Consider the following 16292-nt stretch of genomic DNA (forward strand, 5'->3'; position numbering starts at 1 on the left):
TGCTATTTTAGGGACAGCTCAGCCAGATTAGTCTTTCTTCATCATCATCATCATCATCATCATTAGCTGTTACTATCAGGTCCACAAAAGAGCTGTTCCAGCTAATCGTTCCAGCCTACTCTTTTTTGCCAATTTGTATAGGGACAGGCAGGAAGCAGTGTTGTCAGGCAGTGAGGATAATTTTAAAGACTTGCTGTTACTATTAGTTCCACAAAGGTTCTTTTCAGGACTGGTATCAGTGGTACGGTAATAGGCTTGTACACGTATAATATTCTTTCTTCCAAATATAGAAAGAATATTATACTTGACTGCTGCCCTTCTGCTGCAGTCTGCTAATCATTCACAACTCACTTGTTCCACAAAGCTCTTTATCAGGACTGGTAACTTGGTCTGTCTAGGGTGCTACGGTACATAGGCTTGGGTGCGGTACAGTCTGCTGTTCTGTAAGGACCGCTATCGGTCCACAATAGATAGGGTTGCCGTGCACTACTGCTGACCGCTGCCCTATACTGCAGCAGTCCTTCAGCGGTATAGGGACTGACGCACAGTCTGCTAAACACTAATACACAACCTGCTTGGTCCACAAAAGTTCTTATAAGGACTGGTAACTTGGTATAGGGTGCTACGGTACATAGGCCTGAGTGCGTTACAGTCTGCTGTTCTGTAAGGACCGCTATCGGTCCACAATACATAGGGTTGCCGTGCACTACTGCTGACCGCTGCCCTATACTGCAGCAGTCCTTCATTGGTATAGGGACTGACGTACAGTCTGCTAATCACTAACACACAACCTGCTTGGTCCACAAAAGTTCTTATAAGGACTGGTAACTTGGTATAGGGTGCTACGGTACATAGGCCTGAGTGCAGTACAGTCTGCTGTTCTGTAAGGACCGCTATCGGTCCACAATACATAGGGTTGCCGTGCACTACTGCTGACCGCTGCCCTATACTGCAGCAGTCCTTCATTGGTATAGGGACTGACGTACAGTCTGCTAATCACTAACACACAACCTGCTTGGTCCACAAAAGTTCTTATAAGGACTGGTAACTTGGTATAGGGTGCTACGGTACATAGGCCTGAGTGCGTTACAGTCTGCTGTTCTGTAAGGACCGCTATCGGTCCACAATACATAGGGTTGCCGTGCACTACTGCTGACCGCTGCCCTATACTGCAGCAGTCCTTCATTGGTATAGGGACTGACGTACAGTCTGCTAATCACTAACACACAACCTGCTTGGTCCACAAAAGTTCTTATAAGGACTGGTAACTTGGTATAGGGTGCTACGGTACATAGGCCTGAGTGCAGTACAGTCTGCTGTTCTGTAAGGACCGCTATCGGTCCACAATACATAGGGTTGCCGTGCACTACTGCTGACCGCTGCCCTATACTGCAGCAGTCCTTCAGCGGTATAGGGACTGACGCACAGTCTGCTAATCACTAACACACAACCTGCTTGGTCCACAAAAGTTCTTATAAGGACTGGTAACTTGGTATAGGGTGCTACGGTACATAGGCCTGAGTGCGTTACAGTCTGCTGTTCTGTAAGGACCGCTATCGGTCCACAATACATAGGGTTGCCGTGCACTACTGCTGACCGCTGCCCTATACTGCAGCAGTCCTTCAGCGGTATAGGGACTGACGCACAGTCTGCTAATCACTAACACACAACCTGCTTGGTCCACAAAAGTTCTTATAAGGACTGGTAACTTGGTATAGGGTGCTACGGTACATAGGCCTGAGTGCGTTACAGTCTGCTGTTCTGTAAGGACCGCTATCGGTCCACAATACATAGGGTTGCCGTGCACTACTGCTGACCGCTGCCCTATACTGCAGCAGTCCTTCAGCGGTATAGGGACTGACGCACAGTCTGCTAATCACTAACACACAACCTGCTTGGTCCACAAAAGTTCTTATAAGGACTGGTAACTTGGTATAGGGTGCTACGGTACATAGGCCTGAGTGCAGTACAGTCTGCTGTTCTGTAAGGACCGCTATCGGTCCACAATACATAGGGTTGACGTGCACTACTGCTGACCGCTGCCCTATACTGCAGCAGTCCTTCAGCGGTATAGGGACTGACGCACAGTCTGCTAATCACTAACACACAACCTGCTTGGTCCACAAAAGTTCTTATAAGGACTGGTAACTTGGTATAGGGTGCTACGGTACATAGGCCTGAGTGCGTTACAGTCTGCTGTTCTGTAAGGACCGCTATCGGTCCACAATACATAGGGTTGCCGTGCACTACTGCTGACCGCTGCCCTATACTGCAGCAGTCCTTCATTGGTATAGGGACTGACGTACAGTCTGCTAATCACTAACACACAACCTGCTTGGTCCACAAAAGTTCTTATAAGGACTGGTAACTTGGTATAGGGTGCTACGGTACATAGGCCTGAGTGCGTTACAGTCTGCTGTTCTGTAAGGACCGCTATCGGTCCACAATACATAGGGTTGCCGTGCACTACTGCTGACCGCTGCCCTATACTGCAGCAGTCCTTCATTGGTATAGGGACTGACGTACAGTCTGCTAATCACTAACACACAACCTGCTTGGTCCACAAAAGTTCTTATAAGGACTGGTAACTTGGTATAGGGTGCTACGGTACATAGGCCTGAGTGCAGTACAGTCTGCTGTTCTGTAAGGACCGCTATCGGTCCACAATACATAGGGTTGCCGTGCACTACTGCTGACCGCTGCCCTATACTGCAGCAGTCCTTCAGCGGTATAGGGACTGACGCACAGTCTGCTAATCACTAACACACAACCTGCTTGGTCCACAAAAGTTCTTATAAGGACTGGTAACTTGGTATAGGGTGCTACGGTACATAGGCCTGAGTGCGTTACAGTCTGCTGTTCTGTAAGGACCGCTATCGGTCCACAATACATAGGGTTGCCGTGCACTACTGCTGACCGCTGCCCTATACTGCAGCAGTCCTTCATTGGTATAGGGACTGACGTACAGTCTGCTAATCACTAACACACAACCTGCTTGGTCCACAAAAGTTCTTATAAGGACTGGTAACTTGGTATAGGGTGCTACGGTACATAGGCCTGAGTGCAGTACAGTCTGCTGTTCTGTAAGGACCGCTATCGGTCCACAATACATAGGGTTGACGTGCACTACTGCTGACCGCTGCCCTATACTGCAGCAGTCCTTCAGCGGTATAGGGACTGACGCACAGTCTGCTAATCACTAACACACAACCTGCTTGGTCCACAAAAGTTCTTATAAGGACTGGTAACTTGGTATAGGGTGCTACGGTACATAGGCCTGAGTGCGTTACAGTCTGCTGTTCTGTAAGGACCGCTATCGGTCCACAATACATAGGGTTGCCGTGCACTACTGCTGACCGCTGCCCTATACTGCAGCAGTCCTTCATTGGTATAGGGACTGACGTACAGTCTGCTAATCACTAACACACAACCTGCTTGGTCCACAAAAGTTCTTATAAGGACTGGTAACTTGGTATAGGGTGCTACGGTACATAGGCCTGAGTGCGTTACAGTCTGCTGTTCTGTAAGGACCGCTATCGGTCCACAATACATAGGGTTGCCGTGCACTACTGCTGACCGCTGCCCTATACTGCAGCAGTCCTTCATTGGTATAGGGACTGACGTACAGTCTGCTAATCACTAACACACAACCTGCTTGGTCCACAAAAGTTCTTATAAGGACTGGTAACTTGGTATAGGGTGCTACGGTACATAGGCCTGAGTGCAGTACAGTCTGCTGTTCTGTAAGGACCGCTATCGGTCCACAATACATAGGGTTGCCGTGCACTACTGCTGACCGCTGCCCTATACTGCAGCAGTCCTTCAGCGGTATAGGGACTGACGCACAGTCTGCTAATCACTAACACACAACCTGCTTGGTCCACAAAAGTTCTTATAAGGACTGGTAACTTGGTATAGGGTGCTACGGTACATAGGCCTGAGTGCGTTACAGTCTGCTGTTCTGTAAGGACCGCTATCGGTCCACAATACATAGGGTTGCCGTGCACTACTGCTGACCGCTGCCCTATACTGCAGCAGTCCTTCATTGGTATAGGGACTGACGTACAGTCTGCTAATCACTAACACACAACCTGCTTGGTCCACAAAAGTTCTTATAAGGACTGGTAACTTGGTATAGGGTGCTACGGTACATAGGCCTGAGTGCAGTACAGTCTGCTGTTCTGTAAGGACCGCTATCGGTCCACAATACATAGGGTTGACGTGCACTACTGCTGACCGCTGCCCTATACTGCAGCAGTCCTTCAGCGGTATAGGGACTGACGTACAGTCTGCTAATCACTAACACACAACCTGCTTGGTCCACAAAAGTTCTTATAAGGACTGGTAACTTGGTATAGGGTGCTACGGTACATAGGCCTGAGTGCGTTACAGTCTGCTGTTCTGTAAGGACCGCTATCGGTCCACAATACATAGGGTTGCCGTGCACTACTGCTGACCGCTGCCCTATACTGCAGCAGTCCTTCATTGGTATAGGGACTGACGTACAGTCTGCTAATCACTAACACACAACCTGCTTGGTCCACAAAAGTTCTTATAAGGACTGGTAACTTGGTATAGGGTGCTACGGTACATAGGCCTGAGTGCAGTACAGTCTGCTGTTCTGTAAGGACCGCTATCGGTCCACAATACATAGGGTTGACGTGCACTACTGCTGACCGCTGCCCTATACTGCAGCAGTCCTTCAGCGGTATAGGGACTGACGTACAGTCTGCTAATCACTAACACACAACCTGCTTGGTCCACAAAAGTTCTTATAAGGACTGGTAACTTGGTATAGGGTGCTACGGTACATAGGCCTGAGTGCGTTACAGTCTGCTGTTCTGTAAGGACCGCTATCGGTCCACAATACATAGGGTTGCCGTGCACTACTGCTGACCGCTGCCCTATACTGCAGCAGTCCTTCATTGGTATAGGGACTGACGTACAGTCTGCTAATCACTAACACACAACCTGCTTGGTCCACAAAAGTTCTTATAAGGACTGGTAACTTGGTATAGGGTGCTACGGTACATAGGCCTGAGTGCGTTACAGTCTGCTGTTCTGTAAGGACCGCTATCGGTCCACAATACATAGGGTTGCCGTGCACTACTGCTGACCGCTGCCCTATACTGCAGCAGTCCTTCAGCGGTATAGGGACTAAGAGTTTTGTCACAGGGTGATTTAAAAAATGACAGGCAGAGGAAGAGGCAGGCCCTTCCGCAGGGGTGGTAGGGGTAGGGCAGGAGCAACAGCCTTGAGCCAAAGTGGGAAGTTGCAGAAGGTGCGTTCAATTACTTTAAAGGACGCACCAGACTTGGTTGAGTGGCTCACTCAGCCTTATTCTTCTGCACCCTCCTCATCCTCTCGATCTGCACCCTCTTCTTCACTCTCTGCTATGTGCACCCCCAAAGACACTACCACCAACAACACCACCACCACCACATACCTTCCGCTTGAGTGCAAATGGGGGCCTTCATGCTCCAGTGTTTTAATAGGGACCCCCGTATAAAAAGCATGAGGGTCAAGGACCAGTACTGGGTGGCAACGTACTTAGATCCCCGGTACAAACACAAAATGGCGGAAATGTTACCGCCGTCGCAGAGGGCTGTCAGAATGCAGCACTTCCAGGCCTTGCTTCGAGAAATGCTGCATTCTGCTTTTGCGTGCGCTGGCAGAGGAGCAATTCCCACTCCCAGAGAAGGATTTGCGGGTACCAATCCAACAGCGCCTGCAAGAAGAGGCCGGTTTGAAGATGTGTTGGTGACTTCGGATATGAGGTCATTCTTTCAGCCGACCCATCGACAGGTGTCATCCGGATCCAGCATCAGGGAACGCCTAGACCGTCAGGTGTCCGACTACATTGGGTTAACGGCCGATGTGGACGCTCTGAGGAGTGATGAACCCCTAGACTACTGGGTGGGCAGGCTTGACCTCTGGCCAGAGCTTGCCCAATTTGCAATCGAACTGTTGGCTTGCCCCTCATCCAGTGTCCTGTCCGAAAGGACGTTCAGCGCAGCAGGGGGGATTGTGACCGATAAGCGTACTCGCCTAGCTCACCACAGTGTTAACTACCTCACATTTCTAAAAATGAATGAGGCATGGATCTCGGAGGAATTCAACACATGTGATCAGTAGACCATGTATATGTCTATAAACAATTTTTGGAATCAAGCACACAGACCTTCTTAATTCATTTGGCTCACTTCCCTGACCCAAAAAAGCACACCGTACTATATGCCCCTACCCTCCTCTTTGAAGAGGTTGAGCGGTGTCATATTTCTACTGGGGCTGCTTATTATGAGGGGTTCCCACCATCCCTGTGCTGTGCTGACTTCCTCCTGGGTGTTCTTATTATGAGGGGCTCCCACCATCCCTGTGCTGTGCTGACTTCCTCCTGGGGGTTCTTATTATGAGGGGCTCCCACCATCCCTGTGCTGTGCTGACTTCCTCCTGGGGGTTCTTATTATGAGGGGATCACACCATCCCTGTGCTGTGCTGACTTCCTCCAGGGGCTGCTTACGGTGCTGCTGTCAGCGCTGTATGTCACGGAGCTGCTGTCAGCGCTGTATGTCACGGAGCTGCTGTCAGCGCTGTATGTCACGGAGCTGCTGTCAGCGCTGTATGTCACGGAGCTGCTGTCAGCGCTGTATGTCACGGAGCTGCTGTCAGCGCTGTATGTCACGGAGCTGCTGTCAGCGCTGTATGTCACGGAGCTGCTGTCAGCGCTGTATGTCACGGAGCTGCTGTCAGCGCTGTATGTCACGGTGCTGCTGTCAGCGCTGTATGTCACGGAGCTGCTGTCAGCGCTGTATGTCACGGAGCTGCTGTCAGCGCTGTATGTCACGGTGCTGCTGTCAGCGCTGTATGTCACGGAGCTGCTGTCAGCGCTGTATGTCACGGAGCTGCTGTCAGCGCTGTATGTCACGGAGCTGCTGTCAGCGCTGTATGTCACGGAGCTGCTGTCAGCGCTGTATGTCACGGAGCTGCTGTCAGCGCTGTATGTCACGGTGCTGCTGTCAGCGCTGTATGTCACGGAGCTGCTGTCAGCGCTGTATGTCACGGAGCTGCTGTCAGTGCTGTATGTCACGGAGCTGCTGTCAGCGCTGTATGTCACGGTGCTGCTGTCAGCGCTGTATGTCACGGAGCTGCTGTCAGCGCTGTATGTCACGGAGCTGCTGTCAGCGCTGTATGTCACGGTGCTGCTGTCAGCGCTGTATGTCACGGAGCTGCTGTCAGCGCTGTATGTCACGGAGCTGCTGTCAGCGCTGTATGTCACGGAGCTGCTGTCAGCGCTGTATGTCACGGAGCTGCTGTCAGCGCTGTATGTCACGGAGCTGCTGTCAGCGCTGTATGTCACGGTGCTGCTGTCAGCGCTGTATGTCACGGAGCTGCTGTCAGCGCTGTATGTCACGGAGCTGCTGTCAGTGCTGTATGTCACGGAGCTGCTGTCAGCGCTGTATGTCACGGAGCTGCTGTCAGCGCTGTATGTCACGGAGCTGCTGTCAGCGCTGTATGTCACGGTGCTGCTGTCAGCGCTGTATGTCACGGAGCTGCTGTCAGCGCTGTATGTCACGGAGCTGCTGTCAGTGCTGTATGTCACGGAGCTGCTGTCAGCGCTGTATGTCACGGAGCTGCTGTCAGCGCTGTATGTCACGGAGCTGCTGTCAGCGCTGTATGTCACGGTGCTGCTGTCAGCGCTGTATGTCACGGAGCTACTGTCAGCGCTGTATGTCACGGAGCTGCTGTCAGCGCTGTATGTCACGGAGCTGCTGTCAGCGCTGTATGTCACGGAGCTGCTGTCAGCGCTGTATGTCACGGAGCTGCTGTCAGCGCTGTATGTCACGGTGCTGATGTCAGTGCTCTGTATTACGGTGCTGCTGTCAGTGCTCTGTATCTCCTGCACCCTCTTGTTTGCCTACCCTGGTCCCTGACCTTCCCTCTCCTCCATTGCCTTCATTAGCTCCATAGTCCTGAATTGTCAGAACAATTTCCCAAATAAAAAAAAAATGCTTGTAGTTATCGATCCCAAATTCACCTCATACATGTATTATGCTATTGTCCAGGTGGTGGGACTACGTGCTACCCCCTAATAATTACCCCGTGGCCGCAAATTCGACCTAAAGGTTTGCGAAATTCGCCTCCCATTGAAGTCAATGGAGCCCGCGGCGAACGGTCGTTTTCGCGAACGTTTGTGCCCGTTCGCGTTTCGCGTTCGCGAAACGTCCCGTCGGAAGTTCGTCCATCACTATCTATTAATATTCATGTGGCCAAATGACATAAGTAGGGGTGAGAAGGCCAAGAAGTCAAATCTCTCTGCCTGCTCATTGGGAGACACATTTTCTGTTTTTATATATATATGTTTCCCCCTTGCTACCCCTATCTCGGGGAATGGAGGGTATTGTGTTATTTTGTAGACTTAGTTTAATTTATTCTGAAACCAGTGATTATCCCAGGTTCAGGGTCTACATAGAGGCTTTCTATATTATGTATATACAGGAGTTGGCTGGGTGGTAAGGGATGCTACATCCACTATATCACAGGAGTAACTCCGGTTTCGAAAAGTGCCTCCTAACATATGCCACCTTTTTTACATCTCCATTCTTTTTTTTTTGTGTGTTTTACAGGCAATTTGTAACACCAGATGGGGTGTCCTATTGTATTTGCACAATGTCTTACACAAAGAATTAAAAAAAAAGCTCTCTGCAAATCTGTCTGGTTCCCACTGCCCTGGAGTTTATTGGAAAAAAATAAATTTGTTTTACCCGCAAACCCAACTTGCTTAGCTGTCTACTCTACTGAGAGCAGAATGGTAGGAGATATCCGTTTAGTGACCTCACTGTCAAAATAGGGAATGACTTCCTGTGAAAAAATCACTAGTTGTTGGTAACCTGTCTGAATAAAGTATTCTCCACCCAAAAGGGGAAGTTCCAGTTTAAGCGTCATCTCCTCCTCTTTCACATTTGGCAATTTTTTAGGCAGGGGGAGCGGATACCTGTCCCAGAAGACTGTGCATGTGCAGTGGGCACCCGGCTGTGAAGCCAAAAGCTATTACAGCTAGAAACCCACAGTTAAGAAGCTGTCTTCTGTCCCCGATGCCCCTTCGGGTAAGCACAGTGCTGGATCCTGGGACAGGTAAGTGTCTGTTTATTAACAATCAGCAGCTACAGTTATTGTAGCTGGTGATTTTTAATTTTCACAGAAATGACTACAGCTCTTCCTAAATGGCTCTAACTTCCTATTACCGTATATACTCGAGTATAAGCCGAGATTTTCAGCCTCTTTTTTGAGGCTGAAAGTGCCCCCCTCGGCTTATACTCGAGTCATCGCCGTCTGACTGCTCGATCAGCGTATCGAGCAGACAGACGGCGGACATACTACAATTCGAAAGCCGCGCCTCCGCCTCCGCCTGTGATAGGCGGAACACTGAATTTCCCAGCAGCCTGTGTTCCGCCTATCACGGACATCGTCTCATCCTCGTCCGTAGTACGAGGATGAGACGATGTCCGTGATAGGCGGAACACAGGCTGCTGGGAAATTCAGTGTTCCGCCTATCACAGGCGAAGGCGGAGGCGCGGCTTTTGAATTTTAGAATGGCCGCCGAGGCGCCGACGAAGAGCGGCGATCCTGGCAAGGCACGGGACGGAGGCAAGGCAAGGCACGGCACGGGACGGGACGGAGGCAAGGCACGACACGGGACGGAGGCAAGGCACGGCACGGGACGGAGGCAAGGAGGCAAGGCACGGCACGGGACGGAGGCAAGGAGGCAAGGTACGGGACGGAGGCTCGGGACACAGGCTCGGGACACAGGTAGGCTGGACACACACACACACACACACACACACACACACATGGACACACACACACAGGGATGGATGGATGGAGACACACACACACAGGGATGGATGGATGGATGGAGACACACACACACAGGGATGGATGGATGGATGGAGACACACACACACAGGGATGGATGGATGGATGGAGACACACACACACAGGGATGGATGGATGGATGGAGACACACACACACAGGGATGGATGGATGGATGGACACACACACACACAGGGATGGATGGATGGATGGACACACACACACACAGGGATGGATGGATGGATGGACACACACACACACAGGGATGGACGGACACACAGGGATGGACGGACACACAGGGACGGACACACACACAGGGATGGACAGGCATGTCTCACCCTCGGCTTATACACGAGTCAATAAGTTTGCCAGTTTTTTTGGGGGTAAATTGGGGGCCTCGGCTTATATTCGGGTCGGCCTATACTCGAGTATATACGGTACATCCCCCTTCTGCATGTTTAGCCAGAAAAAAAGCAGGCAAAACAATAAAAAGTTGGTCAAACAAAAAAGCAGGCAAAACAATTAAAAGTTGGTCAGACCGTTCCGACCTAATCAATCTTCCTCTAACATCTATGGCAACCTTTTCCTTAGACTAAAAAATGCTCTCTAAACACCTTTCCTTACACCGTATGGATTTCCAAATACTATCCCTAAACACAATGTACTGTGTATAAAATCTTCTCCTTCACACTAACATACAGCTTTCTCCTTTCCTCCACAGTAACATACAGAATCCCACCTCGTCCAAACTAACATACAACCTTATCCTCTCCTACACACTAACATACAACCTTCTCCTCCCATCCACACTAACATACAATCTTCTCCTCCCCTCCACACCAACATACAACCTTCTCCTCCCATCCACACTAACATACAATCTTCTCCTCCACTCCACACCAACATACAATCTTCTCCTCCACTCCACACCAACATACAATCTTCTCCTCCCCTCCACACCAACATACAATCTTCTCCTCCACTCCACACCAACATACAATCTTCTCCTCCACTCCACACCAACATACAATCCTCTCCTCCACTCCACACCAACATGCAATCTTCTCCTCCACTCCACACCAACATGCAATCTTCTCCTACCCTCCACACCAACATGCAATCTTCTCCTCCCCTCCACACCAACATACAACCTTCTCCTCCCATCCACACTAACATACAATCTTCTCCTCCACTCCACACCAACATACAATCTTCTCCTCCACTCCACACCAACATGCAATCTTCTCCTCCACTCCACACCAACATGCAATCTTCTCCTACCCTCCACACCAACATGCAATCTTCTCCTCCACTCCACACCAACATACAATCTTCTCCTCCCCTCCACACCAACATACAACCTTCTCCTCCCATCCACACTAACATGCAATCTTCTCCTCCCCTCCACACCAACATGCAATCTTCTCCTCCACTCCACACCAACATACAATCTTCTCCTCCCCTCCACACCAACATGCAATCTTCTCCTCCACTCCACACCAACATGCAATCTTCTCCTACCCTCCACACCAACATGCAATCTTCTCCTCTCCTCCACACCAACATACAACCTTCTCCTCCCCTCCACACCAACATACAACCTTCTCCTCTCCTCCACACCAACATACAATCTTCTCCTCCCCTCCACACCAACATACAATCTTCTCCTCTCCTCCACACCAACATACAATCTTCTCCTCCCCTCCACACCAACATACAACCTTCTCCTCCCCTCCACACCAACATACAACCTTCTCCTCCCCTCCACACCTACATACAACCTTCTCCTCCCCTCCACACCAACATACAACCTTCTCCTCCCCTCCACACCAACATACAACCTTCTCCTCCCCTCCACACCTACATACAACCTTCTCCTCCCCTCCACACCAACATACAACCTTCTCCTCTCCTCCACACTAACATACAACCTTCTCCTCTCCTCCACACTAACATACAATTTTCTCCTCTCCTCCACACTAACATACAACCTTCTCCTCTCCTCCACACTAACATACAACTTTCTCCTCTCCTCCACACTAACATACAACCTTCTCCTCTCCTCCACACTAACATACAATTTTCTCCTCTCCTCCACACTAACATACAACGTTCTCCTCCCCTCCACATTATCTTACAACCTTATCCTATCCTCCATACTAACATACAACCTACTCCTCTCCTCCACATTATCATACAACCTTCTCTTCTCCTCCACACTAACCTTATCCTCTTCACATTAACACAGCCTTTTCAACCAGGGTGCCCTGATGTTTCTTCAGGGGTGCCTTGGAAAAATGCCTAAAAATGGTATACAAATCAGCAGGTGAATCAAGTTTACCTTTTAGTTACAGAAAGCCACAGGTTTTCATTGTGCACTTTACAACCTTCTAGCTGCCAGTGTTCAAACAACCAATGATTTAATCAGTTGATAAGGAGGACATCACTCACATGCACATCATCCCAGTTTGCTTATCCCCTGCTTTGCTGTATTTGCTTTGAAAGAATAAAATTTCTCTAAGGCCGCGTACACACGGGCGGACTGTTCGCCCAACCTTGTCCGCTGAACAGTGTTTGGGCGGACAGTCCGCTCGTGTGTGGGCTTTCAGCGGACAGTTTCAGCGGACAGTTGGACGGACAAAGTCTTTCGGAAATTCCGAAAAACTGTCCGCTGAAACTGTGTTTGAGCGAACAGTCCGCCCGTGTGTGGGCCTGTCCGCTGTACTTTCGAAATGAGCGGACTGTTCCCGCTCGGAAAGTCCGCCCATTTCGAGCGCGTGTACAGGTAGGCGGGGCCCGCGAAGGAGACGTCGCGGGCTCCGCCGCCTGGAATGGGCTTAAAGGGGAACCCCAACGCCGAAAAAAATCGGCATGGGGGTTCCCCCCAAGTCCACACCAGACCCTTGTCCGAGCATGCTACCCGGCCGGCCAGGAAAGGGGGGCGAGCGAGCGCGCCCCCCCTCCTGAGCCGTACCAGGCCGCGTGCCCTCAACATGGGGGGTGCCTTGGGGAAGGGGGGGGCCGCGCGGCCCCCCCACCCCAAAGCACCTTGTCCCCATGTTGATGAGGACAAGGGCCTCTTCCCGACAACCCTGGCCGTTGGTTGTCGGGGTCTGCGGGCGGGGGGCTTATCGGAATCCGGGAGCCCCCTTTAAGAAGGGGGCCCCCGGATACCGGCCCCCCACCCTATGTGAATGAGTATGGGGTACAATGTACCCCTACCCATTCACCTGTGAAATAAAGTACAAATAAAAACACAACACAGGGGGAAAAAATATTTTATTGCACAGCCGGGGGTCTTCCGTCTTCGGGGGTCTTCTCGCCGGACTCCTCCGCTATGTGTGTGTAGCTCTTTTGCCAGCGGAGGAGTCCGGCTTTCTTCCTCCCCGCCGCCGGCCTCTTCTCCCGACTTCGGGGGTCTTGTCCCCCTCTTCGGTTCTTCTGCCGGGCCACCGCGCCTGGTCCGGTGGCCCGGTCTTCTGTCGCCGTCTTCCGTTCTTCTGTCGCCGCCTTCGGTTCTTCTGCCGGGCCACCGCGCCTTCTTGTAGCTCTTTTACAGGCGGTGGCCCGGTCTTCTGTCGCCGTCGCCGCCTTCCGTTCTTGTTCTTCTTCTTGTTCTTCTTGTTCTTCTCCAGGCGATGTTGACTCGACGAGCTCTCCGGCCGGAATGCCGGGGACGCGCTGTGCGGTCACTTATATAGTGACAATGGGGCGGGGTCACATGGTATATGTCACATGGGTTGGTCACATGGGTTGATGTCACATGGGGACTATGACATCGTAAGGGGGCGGGGTCACCATGTGACATCAACCCATGTGACATATACCATGTGACCCCGCCCCATTGTCACTATATAAGTCACAGCGCAGGGCGGCTCTGGCATTCCGGCCGGAGGGAGCGACGTGTCAACATCGCCTGGAGAAGAACAAGAACAAGAAGAAGAACACGAACGGAAGGCGGCGACGGCGACAGAAGACCGGGCCACCGCCTGTAAAAGAGCTACAAGAAGGCGCGGTGGCCCGGCAGAAGAACCGAAGGCGGCGACAGAAGAACGGAAGACGGCGACAGAAGACCGGGCCACCGGACCAGGCGCGGTGGCCCGGCAGAAGAACCGAAGAGGGGGACAAGACCCCCGAAGTCGGGAGAAGAGGCCGGCGGCGGGGAGGAAGAAAGCCGGACTCCTCCGCTGGCAAAAGAGCTACACACACATAGCGGAGGAGTCCGGCGAGAAGACCCCCGAAGACGGAAGACCCCCGGCTGTGCAATAAAATATTTTTTCCCCCTGTGTTGTGTTTTTATTTGTACTTTATTTCACAGGTGAATGGGTAGGGGTACATTGTACCCCATACTCATTCACATAGGGTGGGGGGCCGGTATCCGGGGGGCCCCCTTCTTAAAGGGGGCTCCCGGATTCCGATAAGCCCCCCGCCCGCAGACCCCGACAACCAACGGCCAGGGTTGTCGGGAAGAGGCCCTTGTCCTCATCAACATGGGGACAAGGTGCTTTGGGGTGGGGGGGCCGCGCGGCCCCCCCTTCCCCAAGGCACCCCCCCATGTTGAGGGCACGCGGCCTGGTACGGCTCAGGAGGGGGGGGCGCGCTCGCTCGCCCCCCTTTCCTGGCCGGCCGGGTAGCGTGCTCGGACAAGGGTCTGGTGTGGACTTGGGGGGAACCCCCACGCCGATTTTTTTCGGCGTTGGGGTTCCCCTTTAAGCCCATTCCAGGCGGCGGAGCCCGCGACGTCTCCTTCGCGGGCCCCGCCTACCTGTACACGCGCTCGAAATGGGCGGATTTGCCTCCTCCTTACGTGGGCGAGTCCGTTCATTTCAAAAGTTGAGCGAACTGTTTGCCCAACCTTGTTCGTCAAACAGTCCGCTCGTGTGTGGGCAAGTCCGCTCATGCAAATTTTGAGCGGACTGTTTGACAAACTGTTTGCCGAACAAGGTTGGGCGAACAGTCCGCGCGTGTGTACGCGGCCTTACATTGGGTGTCCTATGTGTATGGATGTTGCTGCATTAATTTAAAACTATTAGTCATTTACATTTTATTATGGCATGCCTCGAGATTGCGCTTAATTGTACAGGGTGCCTTGACCGAAAAAAGGTTGAGAAACACTGTATTAACATACAACCTTCTCCTTCCCTCCACATTATTATACAAGCTTCTTCTCTCCTCCACACTAACATACAACCTTCTCCTCTCCTCCACACTAACATACGTCCTTCTCCTTCTCCTCCCCTCCACATTATTATACAACCTTCTTCTCTCCTCCACACTAACATACAACCTTCTCTTCCCTTCCACATTATCATAATCCTTCTCCTTTCCTCCACACTAACATACAACCTTCTCCTGCCCTCCACACTAACATACAACCTTCTCTTCCCTTCCACATTATCATAATCCTTCTCCTTTCCTCCACACTAACATACAACCTTCTCCTGCCCTCCACACTAACATACAACCTTCTCCTCTCCTCTACATTAACATACAACCTTCTCCTCTCCTCCACATTAACATATAACCTTCTCCTCTCCTCCACACTAACATGCAATGGTTCTCTTCTTCTCCACACTATCATATACACACTCCTCCACACTAACATACAACCTTCTCTTCCCTTCCAATTATCCTAATCCTTCTCCTTTCCTCCACACTAACATACAACCTTCTCCTCTCCTCCACACTAACATACAATGGTTCTCCTCCACACTATCAAATTACCTTCTCTCCTCCACACTAACATACAACCTTCTCCTCTCCTCCACATTAACATGCAACCTTCTGCTCTCTCCCACAATAGCATACAATGGTAATCTTCTCATCCACACTGTCATATTACCTTCTCTCCTCCACACTAGCATACAACCTTCTCCTCTCCTCAGCACTAACATACAACTTTCTTCTCTACTCCACACTAAAATACAACCTTCTCTCCTTCACATGAACATACAACCTTCTCCTCTCCTCCACACTAACATACAACATTCCCCTCTCATTCACACTAACATACAACTTTCTCCTCTCCTCCACACTAACATTCAACCTTCTCCTCTTCTTCACACTAACACACAACCGTCACCTCTCCTATGTGCTAACATACAACCTTCTCCTCTTCTCTATGCTAATCTACAACCTTCTCCTCTATGCTAAAATACAAACTTCTTCTGTACTCTACGCTCCTCAACTGAGTTAGGTTTTACTATGGCCAACTATGATGAGGAGGGCATGATGAAAAGTCTTTCTCAGACAATACCTTCGAAGGTCAGCAAAACAGAACACAGAGAAAAGCGCATTTATCAGTGAGATGTATGGAATATGTTTTTTTCTTTTCTTATTTTGCCTATGAGTACACCAAGTATAACCTTCTGCAGAATGTGGGAATTCAGAATCGGTCTTAAAAAGACACTGGGGTTAATTT

At 50.9% G+C, this 16292-nt stretch overlaps 1 protein-coding gene across 1 annotated transcript in view; it reads right to left on the bottom strand.

Moving 5' to 3' along the window:
- LEKR1 (leucine, glutamate and lysine rich 1) overlaps nt 1-16292 on the bottom strand; it is a 265838-nt gene that overhangs the window by 80341 nt on the left and 169205 nt on the right. The gene's annotated exons all lie outside the window — the stretch shown is intronic.

This window comes from Lithobates pipiens, unplaced genomic scaffold (genome assembly GCF_037356315.1).
Source record: "Lithobates pipiens isolate NorthernLeopardFrog02 unplaced genomic scaffold, aLitPip1_a1.2 Scaffold_18, whole genome shotgun sequence".
NCBI classification, from domain to species: domain Eukaryota; kingdom Metazoa; phylum Chordata; class Amphibia; order Anura; family Ranidae; genus Lithobates; species Lithobates pipiens.